Source organism: Alexandromys fortis, unplaced genomic scaffold (assembly GCF_014885135.2).
Source record: "Alexandromys fortis isolate MF-2015 unplaced genomic scaffold, M_Fortis_MF-2015_v1.1 scaffold_57, whole genome shotgun sequence".
In the NCBI taxonomy this organism is placed as follows: domain Eukaryota; kingdom Metazoa; phylum Chordata; class Mammalia; order Rodentia; family Cricetidae; genus Alexandromys; species Alexandromys fortis.
The window spans coordinates 3,686,243-3,712,535 of NW_026067941.1; the positions used below are offsets into that span (position 1 = coordinate 3,686,243).

Below are 26,293 nucleotides of genomic sequence, written 5' to 3' on the forward strand. Positions count from 1 at the left end.
GAAAAGGCTACTGGAAGTACTGAATAACAAGTTTTATATTTAAAATGTTTTCTAAATAGCTGGGTGTGCTGGTTCAGAGGAAAGTGGATCTTTGACCTTCTGGATAGCCTGGTCTACATAGTGAGTGCCAGGACACTCAAGGAGATAGAAACCCTATCTCAAAATAAATAAAACAAAAATTCTATATGATTATATAATGAACTCATGGGGTAAATGACATAAATACTAGCAGTGAGAACATGAAAGAAACAGGAAGCCTAGAAACTAGAAACCTGAACCTTATCTGCGCTTCTTTGGGGCGGCGTTCCTAGGAACTGACCTTGCTTCTTCTGGAAGAGCAGCCAGTGCTCTCGATCACTAGGCCATCTCCAGTCCCAATCTGTGCTCTTTCTTGTGCAAACTATCCATGTTTTTCTTCTCTAACAGCAATTTTTAAAAACTCTTCCACAACTGAGATTTTACTAGTTGAGGAATAGAGTGCATAGACATTTCTCTTTTTTTCTTTTCTTTTTTTTTTTTCTTTTGGTTTTTTTGAGACAGGGTTTCTCTGTGTAACAGTCCTAGCTGTCCTGGAACTCACTCTGTAGACCAGGGCGGCCTGGAACTCACTGATATCCACCTGCCTCTGCATCCCAGTACTGGGATTAAAGGTATGCACTACCACTGCCAGGGCAACATTTCAATTCTTAAAACATGCACCCAAACTCTGAAGAGTCATACATTGTGTTCATGTACCCAAAAGAGGGATGTGTTATTTCTCTCTGAACTTATTCCAGTAATATTCCAGTCCCAAACTTGGCAGGTTTTACATAAAAATCAAATGCTCATAATCCTTAATTTTATTGATTTACAATATTATGTCACATACAGAATATACTCAAAATTTCCATCTTTCACAGCATATTATCACAACTGTTAGGAAAATGGACTGCCATGACCAGTAACTACAGTTCTGAAAAGGCAAAGACAAGGAGTGGGTTTTTTTGGCAAGCAGTTCTACTAGAAACACGAGACCAGATATAACTGAAAATATTCCTGACAGAAATGCACAACTGAGATTCCAAAATTACCGTTTAGCATGCTCTGTATTGTAGGATATAAAACTAGCTTCCTCTTCAGAATGTTACGGTGACCCCTGAGACAAGTCAACTTCTCCTGATTCAGTACCCAAATTATTTTTTAAAGATAACTTTTTAAAGAACATTAAACTTTCAACCTTTCGAATTTAAGGAATGTGTCTATTTTGTTCTATATTGTACCACAGACACAGACTGCAGACTATAGCTTCCCAGAACTGTATATGAAGGGATGAGAATCCTCAAAGAGTGACTCAGGAGAAATGCATACAACTAGTAATTGTCATTTAATCATAGGGTCAGAGATAATCTGCTTCCACTTAAATGTTCCTTTATTTTTGAACTTTTAGGCATGAATACTTGCTTTCTAACAACAAAAAAAATTAAATTAAAATCTTAAGCACGGTGCCAACAAACAAGAATAAAATGATTGATGAGACCCAAACAAACAAAACAAAACAAAAAAACAGCACCAACATGCTCCCTATTAATATTCTCTCAGAAAGCAGCTAGGAGTTTTCTTTAAAGGGGGGGGGGGCATAGCCTGGTGAAGGTATCATTAATAAGATAAAAGCAAATCTGCATAGAATCAAAGTAAGATGAATAGAGTGTGGCATTTACTATTCCCTACCACAATTGTGCAAACTAAGAGAAAAGAGTTCCTTCTGCCAGTTATTTTTCAATTCTGAAATAAATAATAGGTGGATTCCAGGGAAACAACTTGACAGAAGGGCATACCTATTTAAAAGTCTAAGGATGAACCCAGCCCTGTACTTCAAATAAATTTATCCAGGTATTACAAGCTTTTCCCTTAGTTCAGACTTATGAAATTGTCCTTATAGCATTATTTCTTATCAATTTACAATGTATCAGTAGTGACACAATAGCTTTAATTTTAGAAGAAATACTAAATATGGCAAGTGACTGTAGTCACAAATACTTGAGATCTGGGGCCTGGAGGATTTTTTTGAGACCAATGAGAAGGCAGGCAACTAATGAGTCATGTGGAGGTGGTGAGGGTTGTCAGGAAGGAAGGGAAGAACCCAGACCTATATGTAAGCTTATAGGCACACACCTATAAGCTTTCCAGAGGCTAAAACATGGCTGCTGTGAATTTCAGGTTAGACAAGGCTATGTACTGGATCAAACTAGCCCAGGGCATTGTGTATTCTTAGGCAAACCCTGAACTGCTGTGCAATAGCCTTAGTGTTTGGTTTCTGAGGCTGCTTTGCTATGTATAGACCTGTCAGACCTCTGACTCTCAGGTGCTGGCATTACAGGAGTGTACACAACTCCTGGCTGTTATTTTTTGGGAAAATTTTTCTTTTGGTGTTAAGACTCTATTATACAGCAGCCCAGGCAGGCCCCAATCTTTCAACAATTCTTCTGCCTTCACCTCTGGAGTACTTTGAGCATAGATATGTGCTTCTGTACCTAGATATTATTTAAAAATTCTGATTTTGTATATGAATATTGGTTTGATAAACATTTTTTTCTTTTTCTCCCCCCACTTTGGCTTTTCAAGACAGGGTCTCTCTGAATACCCTTGGCTGTCCTGGAACTCACTCTGTAGACCAGGCTGGCCTTGAATTAAGAGAGGTCCACCTGCTTCTGCCTACCAACTACTGGTCTTAAAGGTGTGCACCACCACTGCCTGGCATGGTGAAAATCTTTTACTGACAGAACAATGAATTAGTTGTGCATAGAACAGAATATTTTTGGTAGTACTATTTTAAGTTGAATGCTGTTAAACTGTTAACATTCTAGAATTTACTGAGTCACAATAGAAAGAGTAGGAAATTAAAAAGCAGGATTTTCCTTATTTTAAAGGGATTAATAGCTTCTCTGTGTTTTAAGCCCCTTAAATGTCTTAGTATTTAATTTTATCCTGAATGTCTGGGAAACAAAATATCAGGAAAATAAAGGTCTGGAAAACAAGTTTTAACAAGAAAAAAATAGTTAAACATAGTAGTGAGCTTGAAATAATGAAGGAAAATACTAGGTTTTAACTAAAAAGGAAATGAAATGGTTTGTATGAAAATAGTAGAAAGAAATGAGGAGAATGAAGAACAAACACCCAATGTGAACAATTAAAATTAAGTTGATATTTAGTTACTTAGTTACAAGTTTTGTTTGGTTTGGTTTGGATTTTTTGAGACAGGGTCTCTGTGTAGCTCTGGCTGTCCTGGAACTCGTTCTGTAGATCCAGCTGACCTCAAACTCACAGAGATCTGCCTTTCTCTGCCTCCTGAAAGCTGGGATTAAAGGTGTGCACCACCAATATCCAGCCAGTTACAAGTATTTATAATACCACTTTTTGTAATGTAATTAGTCTTCCTATGTTAAAAAAAAGTAATACAGCTAACATATTCCATTACATTATTATAAAAACTACAGATACTAATGGAGAAAATTAAAGAGTGAAACCATGCTATAAACAGTTATAATAAAAAGCTGTAAGTATCTGAAAACTATACTATCACACTTAAAAAAATAATAAATAACCTAAACTTTCATAGTGACCAGAACATCAGTACTTTATTATCTCACCAATGATCCGAGACTAGGCAAATTATGAAAATTATTGGTAACACTTGCAATACTTCTAAAAGCATTAAAAAACAAAATGGGGGGGGAGTAATTGCAGAGAGATAATCAGTGGTTAAGAGTACATAATGCTCTTGCAAAAATAACCCATGTTTCTTTCCCAGAATGGAAGTGGGTAGCTCACAACCACCTGTAACTCCGGCTCAAGGACAATGTCCCCTTCTGAATTCAGTGGGTACTGCACTCACAGTAACAAAGACCACGACACAGACACGCCATTAAAAAATAAAACGAAATCTTTAAAAATGTCCTGTTTCCCAGCCTGGTCTATAAAGTAAGTTCCAGGACAGCCAGGGCTACACAGAGAAACCCTGTCTTGAAAAGAAAAGGAAAAAAAAATCCCATTTCAACAAAGCAGAGATATATTAACTAAGCAGAGATCCATATCCACGAGAACCACAGAATTTGCATGATGTCTCTAATAGCCCAGATGACAACCCTTCAAGAAAGTTTGCTTTAGTTACAAAGTTAGATTTATAAGATTATGTTCCCTTAAAAAGGCTAAAATGTTATTGTATTAAGCAAACATAAGCACACAGTTCTTTGTACTTGTAGTTAAAATGACAGAAGTGGATGAGGAACAATAGGGAAATAGAGATAAACAAAGCTAGAGGAAACTAGACAATAAATCTAATACTAAAATCCTAATAAAGAAACTTAATAGATTTAAACTATTCTAAACACAATACTAGCAAAATCAAATAAATCACATTATAGAGTTCTTAGAAGTTCAAGTATTCTGTTAAGTCAAAATTATGAATGACCTCAATAAATCAGAACAAAACAGTATCCATCTCAAGAAATTAAAAAGTAAATTGAAGCCTGGTCTACAAGAGCTAGTTCCAGGACAGGCTCCAAAACCACAGAGAAACCCTGTCTCGAAAAACCAAAAAAAAAAAAAGTAAATTGAAAGACAAGACTAAAATCCCTTAATACTAAAGGCAGACATAGCTTTCAACCTGTAACCTCATCAATGGTAGACACAGACAGACAGGTTACAGGCGCTCCTTAGCTAGTGTAGCGAAATAGAGGAAATGAGATTTGGTTCCAAGTACCTGCCTCAAAAGAATGAGATGGAGAACAATTAAGAAATATATCTAATAACCTCCCCTGGCCTCTCAGGCCTTATATGGGTAGATGTGCCCACTCACACACAAACACAACACAAAACAAACTAATGATAAAAAGATAACCCTTTCACATGGTAATGGATATATACGCTAATACACTAAATTCAGGTCAAATATAAATTCTGTCACTACAATATTTCAGAAACTATAACCAATGAAAGGGAGAAATACGGACATTATTACAGATAACAAATTTAAAAAGCATCAATAAATACTAAAGAAACTGCGTGTTAGTAAATTTAATATATAAAAGGAAATGCCTAGATACCATGAAAATAATCTTTTAAAATGGACAGGGAAAGCCAGGAGGTGGTGACACACACCTTTAATCCTAACACTCAGGAGGCAGAGGCAGGCAGTTAGAGGCCACCCTGGTCTACAACAGAATGAGTTCTACGACAGCCTGGGCCACACAGAAAAATCTTGCCTCATAAAACAAACAAACAAAAAAGACAAGATGCTTAATCACATTAGATGATTAAGTTTAAGCAAAAGAATGTAACTGAAAATAGATGTATAACATCCAGATCATCTTAAGTGCATAGTTTCTTGCCTATTGAGAGGAAAGGGCCAAACTAACAGTGAAATCCCAAAAAGAACGGCAGAGCTAACTCAATAATAACCTAGGGATTCCTAGAGGCTCTTGCTGAGAACAAACCAATCTTGTTAATCCTCTCCTATGGACTTTTAGGTAAAAGAAAAAGGAACTAACTTCTTTACACCACTATGTTCTGGAGTCCCTTGTAACAGCAACTTGATCTAATATGTACCCTTTCTAAATTTTTCATAATTTTTTTTTCAGTGCCAGGGATCAAACCCAGGATCTCCCATAAACTAGGCAGGTGCTCTACTACTAAACAAACACTCCTGATACCTTATATAATTATATAAAACAATAAACTGTGGACTTTAAAAAGAAATAGAATAAGGGGGGGGGACTTCCCATTCTACCATCAAATCACCACTGCCATTTTTTTAAAAATGAAATTATGTAACTTTTTATAATGAAAATGCATGCCATCTATGTCAGGAGTATATATGTATACATATTTTACAACAAGAGCAAATGCACAGAGCATAAAGGATACTTTGAAAAGAACAGTGTCTCTAAATTTATTCAGTCTCATTAAATTGCTTAAATTTAAGTAAGAAACACTAAATTTTACAAGTATGTATCATTCCCATATGCGTAGCACTGAACCCTTTCAAACTAACCCTATTAATATATAATTGCTCCTATAAGAAACTACATATAAAAAAACTTAAATATACAATTGATGAATTACAAAAACAAAAAAGTTAAAATGCGATTTTTTTTTTTTTTTTTTGAGACAGGGTCTCTCTGTGTAGCACTGACTGTCCTAGATCTTGTTCTGTAGACCAGGCCAGTCTTGAACTCAATAGAGATCTGTGGGTCTCTGGGATTAAAGAAGTGTGAGGCTACCACCACCCGGCATAATTTTTCTTTCACACAGGGTCCCACTATGAGGTTCTTATGGCCTTGAACTCACTAGGTAGACCAGACAGTGCCTCAGTGCTTGAATTAAATAGACACACACTATCATGCCTGGCACAATTTTCTTTTGGACACACACACACAAAAAAGAGATAACTAGCCTTCTATAGAATCAAGTTTTAATAAAGTGACTGGCTTGGAAGTTTGAAAATAAGTCCTAAAGGTGTCATAAATGGGAAATAAAATTAAATTAGCCTCAAATGGATGGAGCTAGAAAACATCATTTTGAGTGAGGGAACCCAGCCCCAGAAAGACAATTATCACATGTACTCACTCATAAGTGATTTTAAGGAAAAAAAAAAAAAAACAGCCTACACAATCCCAGAGAACCCTAGACAACAATGAGGACCCTAACAGAGACATACATAGATCTAATCTACATGAGAAGTAGAAAAAGATGAGATCTCCTGAGTAAACTGGGAGCATAGGGACCTTGGGAGAGGGTTGAAGGGGAGGGGAAAGTGAGAGAAAGGAACAGAGAAAAATGTAGAGCTCAATAAAAAAAAAATCAATAAAATTAAAAAAAACATAAAAATATCTTTGTTATCAAAATTAGCTTTGTTGAAACGGCCACAAAAAATATCAAAAGTGGACAGCCCCTACAAAAAAAATTAATCAGCCTCTTCTTTAGGTGCTTCTTCTGATAAACGAGCTAGTGATATGCTTCACTTAATAATAAACAGATAAAGGTATTGTTAAGCTCTCACAGTCAAAAGACATATTAAAAAATAATGAGGGGCAGAAAGATGGCTTGACTTCTAAGTCTGGCAGCTTGAGTCCAATCCTCAAAATCTACATTAAGATGGAAAGAGAAAATCAACTCCACAAAGCTGTCCTCTTGACCTGCACACATGAGCGAGTTATAACACATGCAGCTGCACACATATTACACACACACACACACACACACACCAGAGAACACCAACACTAATAACAATGAGAAAGTACAAAGATGCTCAGTGATGAAAAGCACGCAGGATCTGAGTTCGGTTCCCAGCACCCACACTGGGTGGCGCAGAACCTCCTATAAGTCCAGCTCCAGGAAACCTGATACTTTGTTTTGAACTCCAGGGGCACCTGCACTCATGTGCATATACTCATACATAGACACACACACACACACACACACACACACATATTCAAATAATTAAAATAAGAATAAAATCTTAAGATAACAATAATAACAGGATAGAGCTCTACTAATGTTCTTGGCTAAAAACTAATTAAGCAGAACAAAAATACCTTTTCTATTTACTTCCCAGTAAAATATATTATTAACTTGGCAAAGGATAAAAAACAATTGTTTTTAAACTGTTCTCAATCAAAGACAGATTTAATTTCAGATGTGTGTGAAATTGCACATAAAAACAGCCTATCATTCTATTCAGATTATAGAAGGGTATAAGACAAAAGAACAATGTCTTCTGTTCTAAGAGTAGGACAGTAATACTCTTTAGGCTTTCCTTCCAAGAACACACTATCTCATTATGCTAATCATAATTTTTTAAACTGGTTCTGACTCAACACATTAATACATAGCACAGAAGGCTGCATTATTAATAAATGCTCTGATTAAGTGAGTGTCAACTTGTCTCAACCCAGGAGCTACAGCTCAGTGTTAAAGCACCTGTCTAATATGACCAAGAACCTGGGTTCTATCCCCAAAACCACAAGAGGAAAAAGCCAACATATATGTAACTTACTTCTGAAGTCTTATTCCTATTAAATTCCTAAAATATAATAAAGCATAATTATAAGCAACTTTCATTTCAAAATTTCTAAGAAACTGCTACTCTATGTAAAGCATCTTAAAAGTGCTATATAATTCTAAAGAAAGCTCTAAAATTGAAGTGAATATACATACCACCAAAAACATTTTAAGTATCTGAAAATCAACACAATGCAAAAATCCACATCAGTAACAATATCCTCCAATCAAATAACTTTACATCTGGATAGTTAGTCTAAGGTAATAGTTTAACTAAAAGAAATGCTGGCTGCTTCAATTTTGCCTAGCAGTTTAGAGTGCAGTTACTGCATTCTCACAGTCAATCTAAAGGAGTTAAAATCTGGGTTAAGACAGTACAAAGACCTCAATCTGACTTGTATTTCCCAGATGTTTTCTGGGTGATTTAAAGAAAAAAAATGGAATATATAAAATTAAGTTGATAAATTGGCCTTTATTAAAGCCAAAGGAAAGTCAATAGCAAACAATTTCATGTTTTAAATTCTTATCACTGGATAATGGAGAGTCCCTATCTCAAATACAAACACACAAAATTCTCATCACTGGTAAGTTTCAAAACAAAGACACCAACATCTCCAGTACTTTCAGAGAAGGGACACCAAACTGTAAATGGATAAAAAGAACTCTGGTGGTGCACACCTTTAATCCCAGCACTCAGGAGGCAGAGGCAGGCGGATCTCTGTGAGTTCGAGGCCAGCCTGGTCTAGAAGAGCTAGTTCCAGGACAGGAACCAAAAAGCTACGGAGAAACCCTGTCTCGAAAAATCAAAAACAAACAAACAAACAAACAAACTCTGGAGTTCACTGATTCCGAAGTTCTACAACAGCAGCTATAGGCAAACCCTCCTGCCTATAGCTGCTAGGTACTAGAGTACAACTATGACTTAACACATTTGGCTAATATTTTTTAACTATAGTTTTTTAATTACTTTATTTATGGGAAGCCTCATGGTTGGTCAATCTCTACTTGCACCATGTGGGCTCCAGCAATTAAACTAAGGTTGGAAAGCTTGGTGGCAAGCACCTTTACCTGCTGAGCAATCTACCAGCCCTAAACATTTGTTTTTCATAGTTCTTTGTTTTTGTCTTGTTTTACTTTTTATTTATTATTTTATTTGTTTTATTTATTATTTATATGGAGCTGGAAAGATGGCATGGCAGCTAACAGCACTTACTATTCTTTTTTTTAAAAAAAGATTTATTTATTATGTATACAACATTCTCCCTCGATGTATGCCCGCACGCCAGAGGAGGGCATGAGATTTCAGTACAGATGGTTGTGAGCCACCATGTGGTTGCTGGGAATTGAACTCAGGACCTCTTGAAGAGCAGCCAGTGCTCTTAACCTCTGAGCCATCTCTCCAGCCCAGCACTTACTATTCTTGCAGAGGACCCAGGGTCCAGTTTCTAGCACATGGTGGCTCACAAACACCCCTAACTGAAATGTCAGGTTTCCACCATCACACCCAGCTTTTTGAATATGTATGTGCTGATGATCCAAACTCCCAATCTCACATTTTGCACAGCAAGCATCTTATGCACAGAGGCATCCCATCCCCAAGTCCCTGTAAAATGTTTTACTGAAAATTAAATAAGCCACGGTCCTGAGTTTACAAGCAAACATTCTTTAAAATAATGTTAGGATGGATTGACAACCAAATCTTTTTGATACTCTTCAATAACTAATAAAAGTATCCCATCAGATATAAAAGGCTAAATTTTAGTCAAAAAGCAAAATTAGTACAATATATGTATTTTGTTTTGGTTTAATTAATTTTATTTTTATGTGTATGTTCCTGAGTGTATGTCTGTGCACAACACACAAGCAGGGGCCCTCAGAGGTGAGAAGAGGTCACTAATTTACCAGGAACTAGAGTTAGACAACTGTGAGTTGCCATATAGGTTCTGAAAGCTGAATTTGCAAGAGCACCCAGTGTTATTAATCACTGAGTCACCTTTCCAGGCCCTACGATTTTAAAAAAAATTTTAAATAGCTTTTGTTTCTGTGTCTGTTTGCAACTGCCACAGTACATGCATACAGGTCAGAGGGGAACTTTCAGAGTAAATTTTCTCCTACCATGTAAGTCCCTGGATTCAACTTAGATGGCTAGGTGTGACAGCTAGAGCCAACCTATTAAACACACTTTGAAACTGACATAAGAATCCTAATAAGCCAGGTGGTGGTGGTGCATGCCTTTAATCCCAGCACTCGGGAGGCAGAGGCAGGTGGATCTCTGTGAGTTCGAGGCCAGCCGGGTCTACAGGAGCTAGTGCCAGGACAGGCTCCAAAGCTACAGAGAAACCCTGTCTCGAAAAAAAAAAATCCTAATAATAAAAGTGCTGGGAATAGGGCTGGAGAGATGGCTCAGTGGTTAAGAACACTGCCTGCTCTTCCAGAGGTCCTGAGTTCAATTCCCGGCAACCACATGGTGGCTCACTGCCATCTGTAAAGAGGTCTGGTGCCCTCTTCTGGCCTGCAGGCATACACACAGACAGAATATTGTATACATAATAAATAAATAAATATTTTAAAAAAAGTGCTGGGAATAAAATATAAAGTAACCTTTTAAAGAATTAGAAAGAAAACAAACTGAAAATGATGAAACTTTAGCTATACTTACTAGAAAAAATATTTTCCTGAAAATACCAATACATTGTCTGTGTATTAAAAGCTAGAATACCTACAGAATCAATTCCTAGGAATAAAACTCTTTCATCAAGAATATGCAAATATGTGAAAACTTTTTTTAGTTTGGGCAGTACCAGAGTATTAAACAAAATTACAGCAATCTACATTCTCAGTAAATTCAAACAATTTAATCTAACAAAGTCAAACAATCTAACATGTAAGCATTGTAATAATCTTAAATGTTTGAATATTTTAACTTGAGATTGATAGATTTTATAATGGGAAAATTTCTTTCAAAATAAATTATGAAGAAATATGAGAGATATTTATATAATAAATGTCTTTATAAGAACTGTCTTTAAACTACTAAGAGTTATCTAAAAACAAGTTAACATTTTTTTTAAAAAAAATCAAGGTAATATTTTTAATAGGCAGATATTTATTTTAGGGTTTTTGAATTATAAGAATTCTTTTTTCATTTCTTTTTTGAGATTTTCTCCAGAATTGTTGTTATGCTAGGAGTTTAAGAATAAAGAATCTTGGCTCTTTATACCACTCAGGCTTGATTTTCTGTCAATGGCCCACCCACTTTTCTGTTGTCTAGTGTCAAAATTTGATCATAATCTTTGCTTCAGCATTCACCACCACTCTCTACATCGGGTCATTACATTCTACTGACTTCATTTCTTCAAGAAATCTGTTTTGATCTCCATTTGAACTGGATTACTAACAGAGGACCGAAAGCAATCTGCATTGACTCTGCTCTAGATTTCATGTATTGTACATTTGTCTAATTTTCTTCAAATGAAAGCTTATCAAACACATATATATCATACATATTAATTGCTTAAATATTTTATCAAAAAATGCTGATTCTAATTCACTATGACTATAGAATTTTGTATTTCTAATAAATTCTTAGGTGGTGTCAACGCTTTAAACTACATTCAAGTCACTGTTAGATTAAGAACCTTTGCAGGGCAGTGGTGGTGCACGCCTTTAATCCTAGCAGAGGCAGATGGATCTCTGTGAGTTTGACACAAGCCTGGCCTACAGAGTAAATTCCAAGACAGACTGTTACACAGAAAAACCTCGTTTTAAAATACAAAAAACAAACAAAACAACAACAAAAACCCTTTAAACTCCAGTCCTAGGATACACAGATAATGCACAGACATACATGCAGGCAAAACACTCACACACATAAAAATAATGAATGGGGGGGGGTCCTTTAAACTAGAACTTAATTCTGCTCAAATTTCAATTCTTTCTTGCAGTTTTAGGAAAGTATTCTTTTTATATTGCCTAATTCTATTGGCTCAAAAAACATCCTCACTCTCATTGCTGGCCACACATGTTCACTTTGCCTCTGTAGTCCTCCCGTGTAGATGTGTGCCTTGGATTCGTTTAAACTTTCTTTACCACTCATTCAAGTAATATCTTTCACAACTCTAAACAAATTAATCCTGCTCACATTCTTTGACTTCCCGGTTTTCTGAATTTCAACAATACTCCCCACTGTGGCTGTCGTGTCTGTTGTTTTACACTATGAGAATTACTGCGCAAAGCATTCCTCTTAAGGACACAGATTTTTCTAATTTATTTCCCAACAATATGCTTAATATGTGGTTCATGCCAGGTGTGGAAGTGCATTCCTTTAATCCCAGTACCCAGGAGGCAGAGGCAGGTGGATCTCTATGAGTTTGAAACCAGCCTGGTCTACACAGCAAGTTTCAGGCCAGTCAAGGTTATATAGTGGGACCCTGTATCCCCCCAACACCAAATGAATGAATGAATGGATGGATGGATAAACAAACAAACAAATGAGGAAAGGCAATTATCTAGGTCTGGGCATATAAATTAGTAATGCAGCCAAAGACCCTGGGCTCGACCAGTGGTGGTGGCAGAAGCACACACCTTTAATCCCAGCGCTCAGAGGGCAGAGGCAGGAGAATCTCTGTGAGTTTAAGACCAGCCTGACTATGGAGTGAGTTCCAGGACAGTCAGAACTGTTACACAGAGAAACCCTGTTGTATCTATGATGGTGTTCCCAGGAAGAAAGACCAATCCTGCATGTGAGCAGCACCATCCATGGATTAAGACCTCCAACTTAATAAAAAAAAAGAAAAAAGAAAAAAAAAGAACAAGAGGAGGAGGAGGAGGAGGAGGAAGAAGAAGAAAAGCAAACTGAGTGCCAGCATTCATCACTTTGTTTTCTAACTGAACACAATATAACCAGCCACATCATGCTCCTGCTAGCATGCCCTCTCTGTATCTTCAACTATATCCCCTCAAGTTGTAAGCTAAAACTACCTTTCCTTCCTAAAGTCAGGAATTTTGTCAAAGCAACAGGCAACCAGCCTGCAGTCCTAGCTACTTGGGAAGGTTGAGGAACTTGATCACAAGTTCAAGGCCAGTCTGCACATCCTATCAGAGCCTATGAAAGAAAGAGAGAAAGAGAGAGAGAGAGAGAGAGAGAGAGAGAGAGAGAGAGAGAGAGAGAGAGAGAGAGAGAAAGGAAAGGAAAGGAAAGGAAAGGAAAGGAAAGGAAAGGAAAGGAAAGGAAAGGAAAGGAAAGGAAAGGGAAACGGAAACGGAAAGGGAAAAGCTTTCAGATATGGCTCAATGGTAGAATGCATGCCCAGTACCTGTGAGGTCCTAGCTATAAACTTATGCTGATAAAAGAAGTAAAAGATTTAAGTTAATTCAAGAGTGTTACCATGCTTACTGATTGGAAGACCTAACACAGTAAAGAAACCCAATCACCCCCAAACTCTACTACAGGAATAATACAATTCCTAGAAGAAAATTAAAACAAAAAGAAAAAGGCTTTTGCAGATACAAATGGGCTTACAAAATTTATATAGGAAGGGGAAAGTCCTAGGATACCTATGGCAGTTTTGTAAAAACAGTCCAATGGTAAGACTTACTCTTCCCAAAGTTAAGATTTATTAACACATTGCAGTACTGGGGAAAGAGATGTACAGACTGATGGAAGAGTAGAAACCCCAGAAAAAAAAAGTTTGCTCAAATATGCTTACCTGATTTTTACACAATTTTACACAAGCATTCAATGAAGGAAAGAAAGTGTCCCCTGCCCCACTTTTCTTTTTGAGACAGGGTCTCTCTGTAGCTTTGGAACCTGTCCTGAAACCAGCTCTTGTAGACCAGGTTGGCCTCGAACTCACAGAGATCCGCCTGCCTCTGCCTCCCGAGTGCTGGGATTAAAGGTGTGCACCACCACTGCCCAGCTGGAAAGAAAGTTTATAACAAATGATGCCGGAACAATGATGATGGGATGTGAATGCTTACTACTCGCAAATTAAATCAACCTGAAATGGACACACAATTAAACATAAAGTATGGTGATGAAGGCTCCAAAGCTACAGAGAAACCTGGTCTCAAAAACAACAACAACAAAAAAAAAAGGTGGTGATATATGCCTATAATACTTAGTAAGCTCAAGCAGAAAGACTGGAAGTCCAACGCCAAAAGGTGTTACATAGTGAGACTATCTCAAAACACCATCACCCTTCCTACTACTACACAAAAATAAATAAATCTCCCTTACCCCCTTTATCTTAAAATTTCTTCAGAACTCAGCATTAGACAAAGGGTACTTGGAGAACACAAAAGTCATATCTACAAAAGGGCCTCATCAAAACTTTTGCTGGGTGTGGTAGCTCACAATTTCAATTCCAGCACTGGGGAAGAAGATACAGGGGGAGCTCAAGGACAGCCCCACGTAGCCTCTGTAGTGAGTTACAGAACATCCAGGCCTACATGGTGAGACCCTGTCTCAAAATAACAAAATAAATAAATACACGTGTGCTCTGTAAAAACACTAAAGAGAATGAAAAGGTATTAGAAACTGGGGCAAAACATTTGTAAACTACTTTTTTGTGTGTGATACAGAGTCTCTCACTCTGTAGCTTAGGTGATTTGAAACTCACTTATAGCCCAGGCTGGCCTCAAACTTGCAACTATCTTTCTACCTCAGTCTCCTAAGTACAAAGATTACAGGTGTGAGCCACACTCAGCTTGCAAACTAATTTTTAACAAACTTATATCTACAGTAGACAAAGAATGCTCAAAACTCAACAAGAAAAAAAATCAATCCAATTGGAAAAGGGCAAAAGACAAATAGGCAAAAGGCCAGTAAGTTTACAGGAGAAACTGTCTCCTTGGTTTGTAGAACATGCCTGTAATTCTAGCACTTTGGAGGTAGAAAGAATTATGAATTCAAGGCTAGACTGAGTGAGAAGCCAGACTTCCAAACTAAACAAAATAAGATATTTCAGTATCTTTAGCTATGAGGGATTGCAAATTTACATGCCTATCAGAATGACTCCAGTTAGAACAGTGGTGCAATGTCTCACTGTCTTTTCCTGTTGCTGTGATAGAACGCCCTGACCAAAGTAACTAAGGGAGAAAGGGTTTGCTTAAACTCACAGTTTAATGTGCAGACCCTTGTGGTAGGGTAGTCAAGACTGCAAAAGCTTGAAACAGCAGGTCACACTTTCGTCTGCTCCTGGTTAGAAAAGGAATGTATACAAGCTACTCAGTTCCCCAGTTCTATTTACACAGTCCAGGATCCTAGTCGGGGAATGGCATCATCCAAACAAAAATTTTTTTCTAAAACATATCTGAAGCTGGGCGGTGGTGGGGCACATCTTTAATCACAGCACTTGGGAGGCAGAGGCAGGCGGATCTCTGTGAGTTTGAGGTCAGCCTGGGCTACAAGAGCTAGTTCCAGGGCTGGAGAGATGGCTCAGAGGTTAAGAGCATTGCCTGCTCTTCCAAAGGTCCTGAGTTCAATTCCCAGCAACCACATGATGGCTCACAACCATCTGTAATGGGGTCTGGTGCCCTCTTCTGGCCTGCAGGCATACACACACAGAATATTGTATACATAATAAATAAATAAATATTTAAAAATATAAACGCAGATATATATAAAAGAGCTAGTTCCAGGACAGGCTCCAAAGCTACAGAAAAACCCTGTCTCAGAAAAATAAGATATGTCTGAGCTCAGAAGTCAGCATCCTTGGTTTTAGTATTAAGATGGGAAAAGAATAAACTCTGGAACTTTTAGTTTTAAATGTCTTCATCAAAATTCTTCTGGATAGGGCTAGACAGATGGCTCAGCTCTTAAGAGTGCATACCGCTCTCGCAAAGCACCCAAATTCAGTTCTCAGCACCTACACTGGGCAACTCATGATCACCTGTATGCAACTTCAGCTCCAGAAGATCCAACCCCTCTCATCCAACCCCTCTCATGGCCTCCATAGGCACCTTCACACAAATAAAAATAAATAAATAAAAATACTAATTTTTTTTTTTTTTAAGTAAAGCTGGGCAGTTGGCACACACCTTTAATCCAAGAACTCATGAGGCAGAGACAGGTGGATCTCTGAGTTCAAGGCCTGGTCAACAGAGAAACTTCTTGTACAGTAAGGGCTACATAGGAAAATCATGTCTTGGGGGAAAAAGGAAGGAAGGAAGGACAGACAGACTGAAAGTGTCTTCCAGGTATAGACAACAGCCCCAAACCAGGCTCTAGGCCTTATCTCTAATTCTTCATTGCCTTAACGTCCTCAACAGTGCATGATAACAATAGCTACTAACTAAATGTGTAGCACACACCACACAGTGTTTTAAACATTTTTAAAAAAAAAATTTTTTTTAATCCAGGCAGTGGTAGCTCATGCCTTTAATACCAGTACTCGGAAGGCCCAGAAGGTGGATCTTTGTGAAGTCGAGGCCAGTCTGGCCTACAAAGTGAGTTCCAGGACATGGCTACACAAAGAAACCCTGTCTTAAAAAACCAAGCCAAAAGAAAAAAAAATGGTTTTGTTTTTTTTTTTGGTTTGACTTTTTTTTATGCTATGAATATTTTGCCTGCATATGTGTATGTGTATCTGGTACACAAAGAGGTTAAAAAAAACTGAACTGGAATTACAGACAGCTGTGAACCACCCACACAGATGCTAAGAACCAAACCCAGGTCCTCTGTAAGAGCAACAAGTACTCTTAACCACATCTCTGCAGCCCCTAGGTGCTCCTTCCTATTTATTTGTAGATGGATGGATGGATGACATGGTGCACATGTGAAGACCAGAGTTCAACTTGCAAAGACTGATTCTTTCCTTTCACCACATGGATTCCACGTAGGTTCCAAGGATCAAGCTTAGCAGCAGCAAGTGACTTTACCCACCTCCCTTTGTAAAAATGGAAAAACAAGACACAAAGAAATTAAGCAAATTTCCCCCAAGAACACATAATTAACAAGGAGCAGGGCACTGGACCAGCATGTGTACTATGAAACCACCTTTTATACTAAGAAACCTAAGGACATTCAGTACAAACTGCTTTATGTTTCTCTTCTCCAATGAATAGAAATTCATCAGGTACATAGAAAATAAGTATGAATACTATTCTACTTTGCTTTCTTACCATTTTCATGACTGAATATCATTACAACAGTCTCCATTACTACCTCCTTAACTTCCTGACAATCTATATTTCCATTCCCAGTCTACTCCTTAAACTGTATTGGACTATGCCAAAGTTCTTTTTTCTTGAAACTTTACTGGTTCTCTACAGTAACAGTTTTCTGGATCTTCCTATTCACATGTCTGATTTCTCTCATGGGAGTAACCCATGGAACATTAATCTCTTCCTTTTCTACCCAAGACTTCAACCTCTCCATCTTCCTTCTACCTGTTCAACATTTTTTAACAATACCTTGGAAAGACAGGAGCCCTTAAAAATGCACCTCTTTATCTCATTTTCTTTTTTTTTTTTTCTTTTTTTGCGTTAAAATTCTCACTACATAGGCCAAGTTGGCCAGGAACTTGCTATATAGCTAGACCGGCCTTGAAGTCCCTAGCTTCCTTGCCTTAACCTCCATATATAACAAGCCTGACGACCTCATCAGCCCTCAGTGTCTCTTTTTTTTTTTTTTTTTTTTTTTTTTTTTTTTTTTTTTGGCTTTTCGAGACAGGGTTTCTCTGTGGTTTTGGAGCCTGTCCTGGAACTAACTCTTGTAGACCAGGCTGGTCTCGAACTCACAGAGATCCGCCTGCCTCTGCCTCCCAAGTGCTGGGATTAAAGGCATGCGCCACCACCGCCCAGCTCCCTCAGTGTCTCTTAAGGTTTATTTATCTGATAGAAATTGAGGGCTTACTATCAGATTCTATTTAGATCTCTTGATATATCAGTGAACAAAGGAAAAAATATCCTCTGTCCATACAAAGTCAAGTAATTCTGCGCCACAAGGACATTAAAATGGACTTGTAGGACTGGGGTGGTAGTCAGTGGTAGAATACTTGTCTAGCATGGTTCAATCTTCAGAATTGAACAAAGAAAACAAACTAAACTTTTCCACTGAATAATATTTTATACACCCATGACTTAAAAACTCCATCAACAAAAAGAATGATTTCTTCTATCAGCCCCAACTATATATCACTGCCTTAGTTCAAAACACTTGATAATCATTTTCTATTTTGTCTATTCAGTTTTTTTGTTTTCTATTACTCCCTGATTCCAAAGAATCCTAGCAAGCCAGTCCTGTGATTATTCTTTAAACACATTGCCTGTATTTCCATTTTGTCAAATAACTACTGAAAACAAATGTCCAGCTCCTAGACAAAAAAAGTGTACTGAATACATAGACAACTTCAAAACTGAAAGTTTCTTGATTCAAATGTATTCTAACAACAAACCTTTATATAGAGCTTACTATATACTGATTACCATTTTAATAAATTAACTCATTTATTGTACAAAATAACCCTAGGTCTTTTTATGAATGATAAAACTGAGACTCCGTAAAGTAACTGTCCTAGGTCAGGAAGTGACTTTAAGTGGTAGAGCCAAGATCCACACTGTCTGATTCCATCCAATACAACATGTACCTGCAAAAACAATGAATAAAAGCAAAGAGTTCAAAGGACTCACATTGAAAACTACAGACTAGCTGAATATAATATTCAACTATTAAATAATTTTCTCAGAACTAGAAAAGGCTCAGCAGTTAAGAACACTAGTTGTTCTTCCAGAAGACACAGGTTCAATTCTCAGTACCCACAGGGCAGCTCATAACTACCTGTAACTTCAGTCTCAAGGAATCTGGTGCCTCTTCTAACCTCTGCAGGCACCAGCATAGACATAGTATATAAAAATGTACTGATAGGCAAACAACCATACAACATCTAAGATTGGGCATGGTGGTACACACCTATTTCCAGCGCTGGGGAGGCAGAGGCAGGTAAATCTCTGCAAGTACAAGACCCTAAACTACAAGTAAATCCCAAGCTAGCCAGAGCTAGATAATAATAACCTTGCTTCAAAACAAAACGAAAAAAAATTCAAGTAAGTTAGTCCTTTATCTCAAAAACTGAAAAACAGTATTTTCCTTAGTATCATGACAAAGTTTTCAAAATTTTTTTTAACATTTTGTTTTTACTTATTTATAAACTTTGCTTATATTTATAAATGTGTGTGTGTATGTATCTGTGTGTGTGTGTCTGTGTGTGTGTTTGGGGGAGGGGGTATTGAGAAGTTACAGGCGGTTGTAACCCATCTGATATGCAGGTGCTGAAAACCTAGTAGCTCTTCTGGAAAAGCAGGACATGTTTTTATCCACTGAGCCATCTCTCCAGATCTGCATTCCAAGTTTAAAAAAAAATTTTTTTTAAAGCAAGGTCTCACTCTATAGGCTTGAAACTCAGATCAGGCTGGCCTCAAGTTTAAGACATTCCTCCTGCCTCTGCCTCCTGATGGCTGGATTACAACAAGCATGACCTACCACTCCTAGCTCTAGACTCAGTAATATAAAAAGAAAAGAATAGAATTGGGGATGTAGCTCACTGGCAGTACACTTCAGTCAATGTAAGGAATCCCCAGTATCAAAAGAAAAAAAAAAGAACACAATAATAATCCTCTTGTTGCCTTAAAACTACAAATAAGAAAAATAATGATGTCTGAGTCTTCATTGCTAATGTGAGACAATTTTTTTAACAGACAAAGGTTTCCCCTAAAATAACCTATCCTGCAAAATGCCTGTGTGTAGCAATGTTCTCTATATGCTTGAAATTAATAGATAAGTCATGGAGTTGGAGACATGGGTAAGTGGCTAAGAGTACTTACTAGTCTCAGAGTACCCAAGTTTGACTTCCAACACATGTCAAGTATCTCACAACCACCTATAACTCCAGCTCTAAACCATCCAATGTCCTCTTTGGCCTGTGCAGACACTCACACATGTGGTATACATTCACACATACAAACACAGACACACAAAGGTTCTCCTGCACAAATTCAATCTTAAAATGTAACATTAACACATTAAAAAGGAAACATGTTTTAAAAAAATCCCCAAAGAGAAGGCAAACGATGTTTTGTGTTTAACAACTATAACTAGATAAATAAATTTTAAAAAGTCAAAATAGCTCTGCCAGCTAGACATGGTAGCACATGCCTTTAATTCCACCACCATAAAGACTGAAGCAGCATGTTTGACGTCAGCCTGGGCTATACAGCAAGACCCTGTAGTAAAAAGCAAAACTGAAAATAATGACAAGATAGCTAGCTCTGACACACTACAAAAAAGAAGGTGCTCTAAGGATAGAGGTATGTCAAGCAGATTAAGGCTGCATATCCTTGAAATGCTTGAAGGAGTGTTTTAGAGTTAAGACTGAGGGAGATTCCAGAGTATGTGTGTGTATAAAATGAGACAGGTACAAAATTAAGATCAGTACATAACTATAAACATGAAAGTCATTTTATTTCGTATATACCTTAAACTTAAAGACTTGATATCCTAAGAAAAACTTTTAGTCTCAGTATATCTTATCTGCCATTTGACTGTGATTTCTCATGTGAGAGAGGTATAGAACTTCCCACTATGGTTATCAGGTTAATGTTCCAGTTTCAGTTGGGAGCATTTTGGAATTTGAAGTTAGGGGTAATCAACTTGTATTTCTCAATAATGTACTACATTGCATCTTGGTTTTTTATTATTATTATTAATATTACACAAATGCCACAACATCCATAGCATTAGGTAGATCTTTTATAAGCAAGAAAAAAAATGACTGGTAAAAGTGTAAATTTAAAATTCTAAGCACTTGGGACTTCAGAGAGTTTTAGCCTTGATTGTACAAAACTTTGAGATTTGTAAGTTAAATACAACATAAGAATATTTCAGATATTGAAAGAATCAAAAAGTAAATACATTTATTATTCATCTACCATTTACAAAGCTAAAAGAATCCCATATATACATACACTTTAAAACACAATGTAAAGGCGCTAGAGAGATGGCTTGGCAGTTAAGAGTACTGGCTGCTCATGTAGAGGACTGGGGTTCAATTCTCAACTACACAGTGGACCACAGTCACCTGTAACTTCTGTTCCAGGGCATCTGATACCCTATTCTGACCTCCACAGGGACCAGGTACACACTTAGTGAACAGACATACACGTAAGGCAAAACATTAATACAATAAAAGTAAGTAAAGACATAAAACTTAAAAGACATAAAATGAGCTGGGCATGGTGGCACACACCTTAATCCCAATACTTGGGAGGAGGCAGGAAGATTAGAAGTTCAAGGGTTATCCTCTGCTACAAGTAGCTTTCCAGGGGCTGGCAAGAAGGTTCAGTAGGTAAGGGACTTGCTACCAAACCTGATGCAATAAGTTTGACCTCTAGAATTCCTAATAGCTGTTCTCTAAACTCCAAATGCACCCCATGGAATGCACATGCTCACATAAGTACACAATCAATCAATCAATCAATCAATCAATAAAGGACTTAATAATTCAATGTGGGGCAGGGGCACACACCTTTAATCCCAGCACTCGAGAAGCAAAGGCAGGCGAATCCCTGTGAGTTCGAGGCCAGCCTAGTCTACAAGAGCTAGTTCCAGGACAGCTAGGACTGTAACACAAGGAAACCCTGCTTCGAAAACAAACAAAAACAAAGTGACTTTCAGGCTAGCTTAAGTTACATAAGCTACTGTCTCCAGAAAGGAAGGGGGAAAAAGACGCAAAGAACAGGGGATATAACTCAATAGTATAGTTCTTGCTAGCATGAGCATGGCAAGACAGAGAGGAGGGGAGGGGAAAAAACTTTAAAATGTGAAAATTGCCTTGACAAAATGAAGCATGCTGTCTATAAATATACAACAGTTGAAGAAAGTTGATTTAATGAAGGTCAACAAACTAAATAAAATATTTTCAAGGGTCTCAGAACAGCAACAACACATACACATAAACAAACACACGCACACACACCAAAACAAAGATGGTTGATGTTTAACCAGTTTTAAAATCTGTATGCAGCACTGGCCTGTGTTCAGGTATATGTGCACATGTTTGAGCATGTACATATGGAAGTCATAGATGGACACTGGCATCTTCAGTCACTCTCTGACTTACCCACTGAGACACAGTTTATCATTGAATGTAAAGCTCAGGGACTCAGTGAACTCCTTTCTCTGCCTAAGCTGGAATTACACGGGCCCAACATACTCAGCTGTTTAGTTGGTTGGTTTTTTTTGGGTTTTTTTGGTTTTTTTTTTTTTTGCGGGGAGGGGGGGTGTTTGTTTTTTCAAATAGGTGCTAGAGATCCAAACTAAGGTCCTAATGCTTATATGGCAAGCATTTTATCAACCAGGCCATGTCCTCAACCTCCAAGAGTACTTTTGTAAAACCAAGCATACCAAGTAAAGCAAAGAATAAATTTTCATTTCACAATGTCCTTATACTCCGTCAAACTGACCTTAAAATCCTATTCATCCCAGCTAGGTGATGGTAGCACACACCTTTAATCCCAGGACTGGGGAGGCAGATGCAGGTGGATCTCTGTGAGTTCAAGGCCAGCCTGGTCTACAAGTTAGTTCCAGGAGAGGTGGCACCAAAGCTACACAGAGAAACCTTGTCTCAAAAAGAAAAAAAATCCTATTCATCCTTAAGAGAAGCTCGAGTCTTCAATATTTAATGTCCTTATTCATCAGAATTTTCTGCCATTCTTTCTGCCTCATCAAGCTACCATTAAACTTTAAAGATACCTAATATTTCCTGATTATAATTATTCAATAAGCAGTCTCATTAACTTATCTATACTAATAAACACACAGAAGCAGATAAAATAAAATTCACTGTAAAAAGTGGACAGGCACTGAGGTACATACTTGTAGCCCCAACACCATAGGAGACACGGGTAGAAGGATCATTCTAAACTCAGCACACTTTGTAGCTCTACAAAGCGAGACTGTGAAAAAAAAGAAAGTTGCTTTACTTTTTACTATCTTAATGTTTCATGTTTTCCTCACTATTACCCAGTGAATAAATACCTAAAATTGTTTTAAAAAACTCAATTTCTTTTTTAGGTTATTTGTGTAATCATGCATCACTTCCTTACTGAAAAACTGCTTCTATATTAGCCATAATAATGTTGGCCTATAGTCCCAGCTACAGGTGAGGCAAAAAGATGACTTGAGGGTGCTGCAGCTCAGCAGATAAGAGCACTGCTCTTCCAAAGGTCTTGAGTTCAATTCCCAGATGAGACCTAGTGTTCTCTTCTGGCCTGCAGTATAATTGTATACAAAATAATTTTTTTTTTTTTTTTTTTTTGGTTTTTTGAAACAGTGCTTCTCTGTAGCTTTGGAGCCTGTTGTGGAAGTAGCCCTTGTAAGCCAGGCTGACCTCAAACTCACAGAGATCCATCTGCCTCTGTCTCCCCAGTGGTGGGATTAAAGGCAAGCGCCATTACCGCCTGGCAAATAAATTAAAAAAAAAAAAAAAAGAAAAGATGACTTGGGCTGCACCCCAGCCTAGATAAAAGACTCTACTAGCAGCAGATAAGAGAATGACCTTGTAAAAAAAAATTTCCAACTCCCTTTTCTGGGTACCCATACACACTTAAAATATACACACAGATATACAAATATACACATAAAGATAAATCTTTTTTTTTTTTTTAAAAAAAAGGCAATTCCACCTCCATTCTTTAATGTTTCTCAGAACAGCTTCCCCACTGGTCTTTAATAGTTCAAATAAAATGAAGCCGTTAACCCCAAATTATTCTCCTAAAAAATACCAGCATGTAACTCCTGACCCTTACTTTTGGGGGTGGGAGGTCCCTAACCTCTTTGTAGACTGAATTCAACTGATTTTAATCATATACTTCATAAACCAACTCTACTTTACTTACACAAAATAATCTGCTACAATCCAAATTAACATTTTCTTCCAGAAAGATCAGACTTCTTACATCCCCCTCACCAAGTGTCTGCTCATGCTTTCATCCCCCACATGGAATGTATGGAATGTTCTTCTGGAGATGCTCTGAAGATACAATGAGTTCATATTCTTTATTTAAGTCCCACTTTCTTCATGAAGCCTCACTCCCACAACTCTCATGTGAAGACAATGGACTCAACTTTATGTATTATATACATTGCTTGAACACTGCTCGGACAGGGCTGGTTACACTATTATATTCTTGTCAAGATAAATGCAAACTGTCACTATCCAACATGTGGGTCTATAATATGCACTCAACTATTTAAAAAGCTGACTACATGATCTGATTAAAATTCAAAGTATTTGATTATGTCAAAAGAGTTCTAGTACAAAAGAAATAATGTGGTGATTAGGATTTTCCTCCAACTGGTGCAGTGTCAAGAGTATTAGGAGAAAAGGTAAAGGAGTGGAGCAGAGATGAAACCAAACTGACTATGAGCTGCTCATCTTTGAGGCTCACTGACAGCTACATCACACTTCATAATTACTTCCTATTTGATCAATTTTTTTTCACAAAGTTTTTTGTTTTTGGTTTTTGTTTTCTCTTGGTTTTTCAAGACCGGGTTTCTCTATATAACCCTGGCTCCTGGAACTAGCTATATAGAACAGGATGGCCTTGAACTCAGAGATCCACCTGTCTCTGCCTCCCAATTGCTAGGATTAAGCACATCATGGCTTCATCTTTTTTTAGAGGATTTGATCTGGTTAGAATGCTTTCCCACACTAACCCCACATCAGACAGAGGTATGATCTCCAAAATATACAAAGAACTCAAGAAATTGGACACCAAAAATATCACATAACCCAACAAAAAAATGGAGCACATACCTAAACAGAACTCTCAACAGAGGAATCTAAAATGACTGAAAGACACTTAAGGAAATGTTCAACATCCTTAGTCATCAGAGAAATGAAAATCAAAACAACTCTAAAGATTCTATCTTACACCTATAAGAATGGCCAAGATCAAAAACACTGATGACAACTTACGCTGGAGAGGTTGTGGGGAAAAGGGAACACTCTGCACTGCTGGTGGGAATGCAAGCTGGTACAACCCCTTTGGATGTCAGTGTGGCAATTTCTCAAAAAATTAGGAAAGAACCTTCCTCTTCCTTTTGAGTATATATCCAAAGGATGCTCAATCGTGCCACAAGGACATGTGCTCAACTATGTTCATAGCAGCTTTATTTGTCATAGCCAGAACCTAGAAACAATGCCCCTCGATCGAAGAATGGATAAGAAAAATGTAGTACATTTACACAATGGAGGACTACACAGCAGAAAAAAATAACGACAGCTTGAATTTTGCAGGAAAATGGATGGAACTAAAAAACATTATTTTGAGTGAGGTACCCAGACACAGAAAGACAATTATCACATGTACTCACTCATAGGTGGTTTTTAAGCATAAAGCAAAGAAAGCCAGCCTACAAACCACAATCCCAGAGAACTTAGACAACAATGAGGACACTAAGAGAGACTTACATGGATATAATCTACATGGGAAGTAGAAAGTAGAAAAAGACAAGATCTCCTAAATAAACTGGGGACCTGAGAGAGGATTGAATGGGGGAGGGGAGAGGCAGGGATGGGAGCGGAGAAAAATGTAGAGCTCAATAAATATCAAAAAAAAAAAAAAAGAATGCTTTCCTAGCACATGTAAGCTCTAAATTCAAATCTTAGATCCCCACCTTCCATTAAATAATAATAACAATAAAATACCATCTTAATTTCACTTTAAATAATACCCACAAAATACATTATAATACCTTTTTTCCAAGGGATTACTGATGTTATGGATCACTGGCACCTCAAAATGTGTCTGAAGCAAACAAAAGGTTTGCTTTGGTTTTTTGAAACACGGTCTCACTATGGAAGCCCAAGTCAGTCTCTAAGTATTGACATTACAGGTCTAAACTAGCAGCACAGGTGCGCGCCTTGAATTCATGATGATGGTGTCTCACCTGCACTACCAGGCCTAGATTGTAATTAACTTATTTATCCAACAAATATCTAGAACTCCACTGACAATGAAAGAAAGGTTTCTAGAAAGATCCAATCTGACAGGGAGTTTGCAGCATCTATATTCTTTTCTTCAAGTTATTAAAAGTAAACTGGAGGAATATATACCATCAAAATATAAGAAATCTCCATGAAAAGTAAATTAATCTTACCACCAAAGCAATACCGTCTATATTACACACTTTTATTCAATTTTGGCATCTACAAATGGTACAAACAATTGCTGAAAATTTAAAAAAAAAAAAACA

The 26,293-nt window shown here is 37.4% G+C and overlaps 1 protein-coding gene across 8 annotated transcripts in view; it reads right to left on the minus strand.

The window, feature by feature from the left end:
- Cnot4 (CCR4-NOT transcription complex subunit 4) overlaps positions 1-26,293 on the minus strand; it is a 106,867-nt gene that overhangs the window by 74,229 nt on the left and 6,345 nt on the right. The window contains exon 1 of one of the 8 annotated variants that reach the window (XM_050148085.1): positions 15,157-15,176. The exons of the other annotated variants lie outside the window; for them this stretch is intronic. The gene's annotated coding sequence lies outside the window, so the exon portion shown is untranslated. Of the gene's footprint in view, positions 1-15,156; positions 15,177-26,293 lie in introns of those variants that run through there. 8 annotated transcript variants of the gene reach the window in all.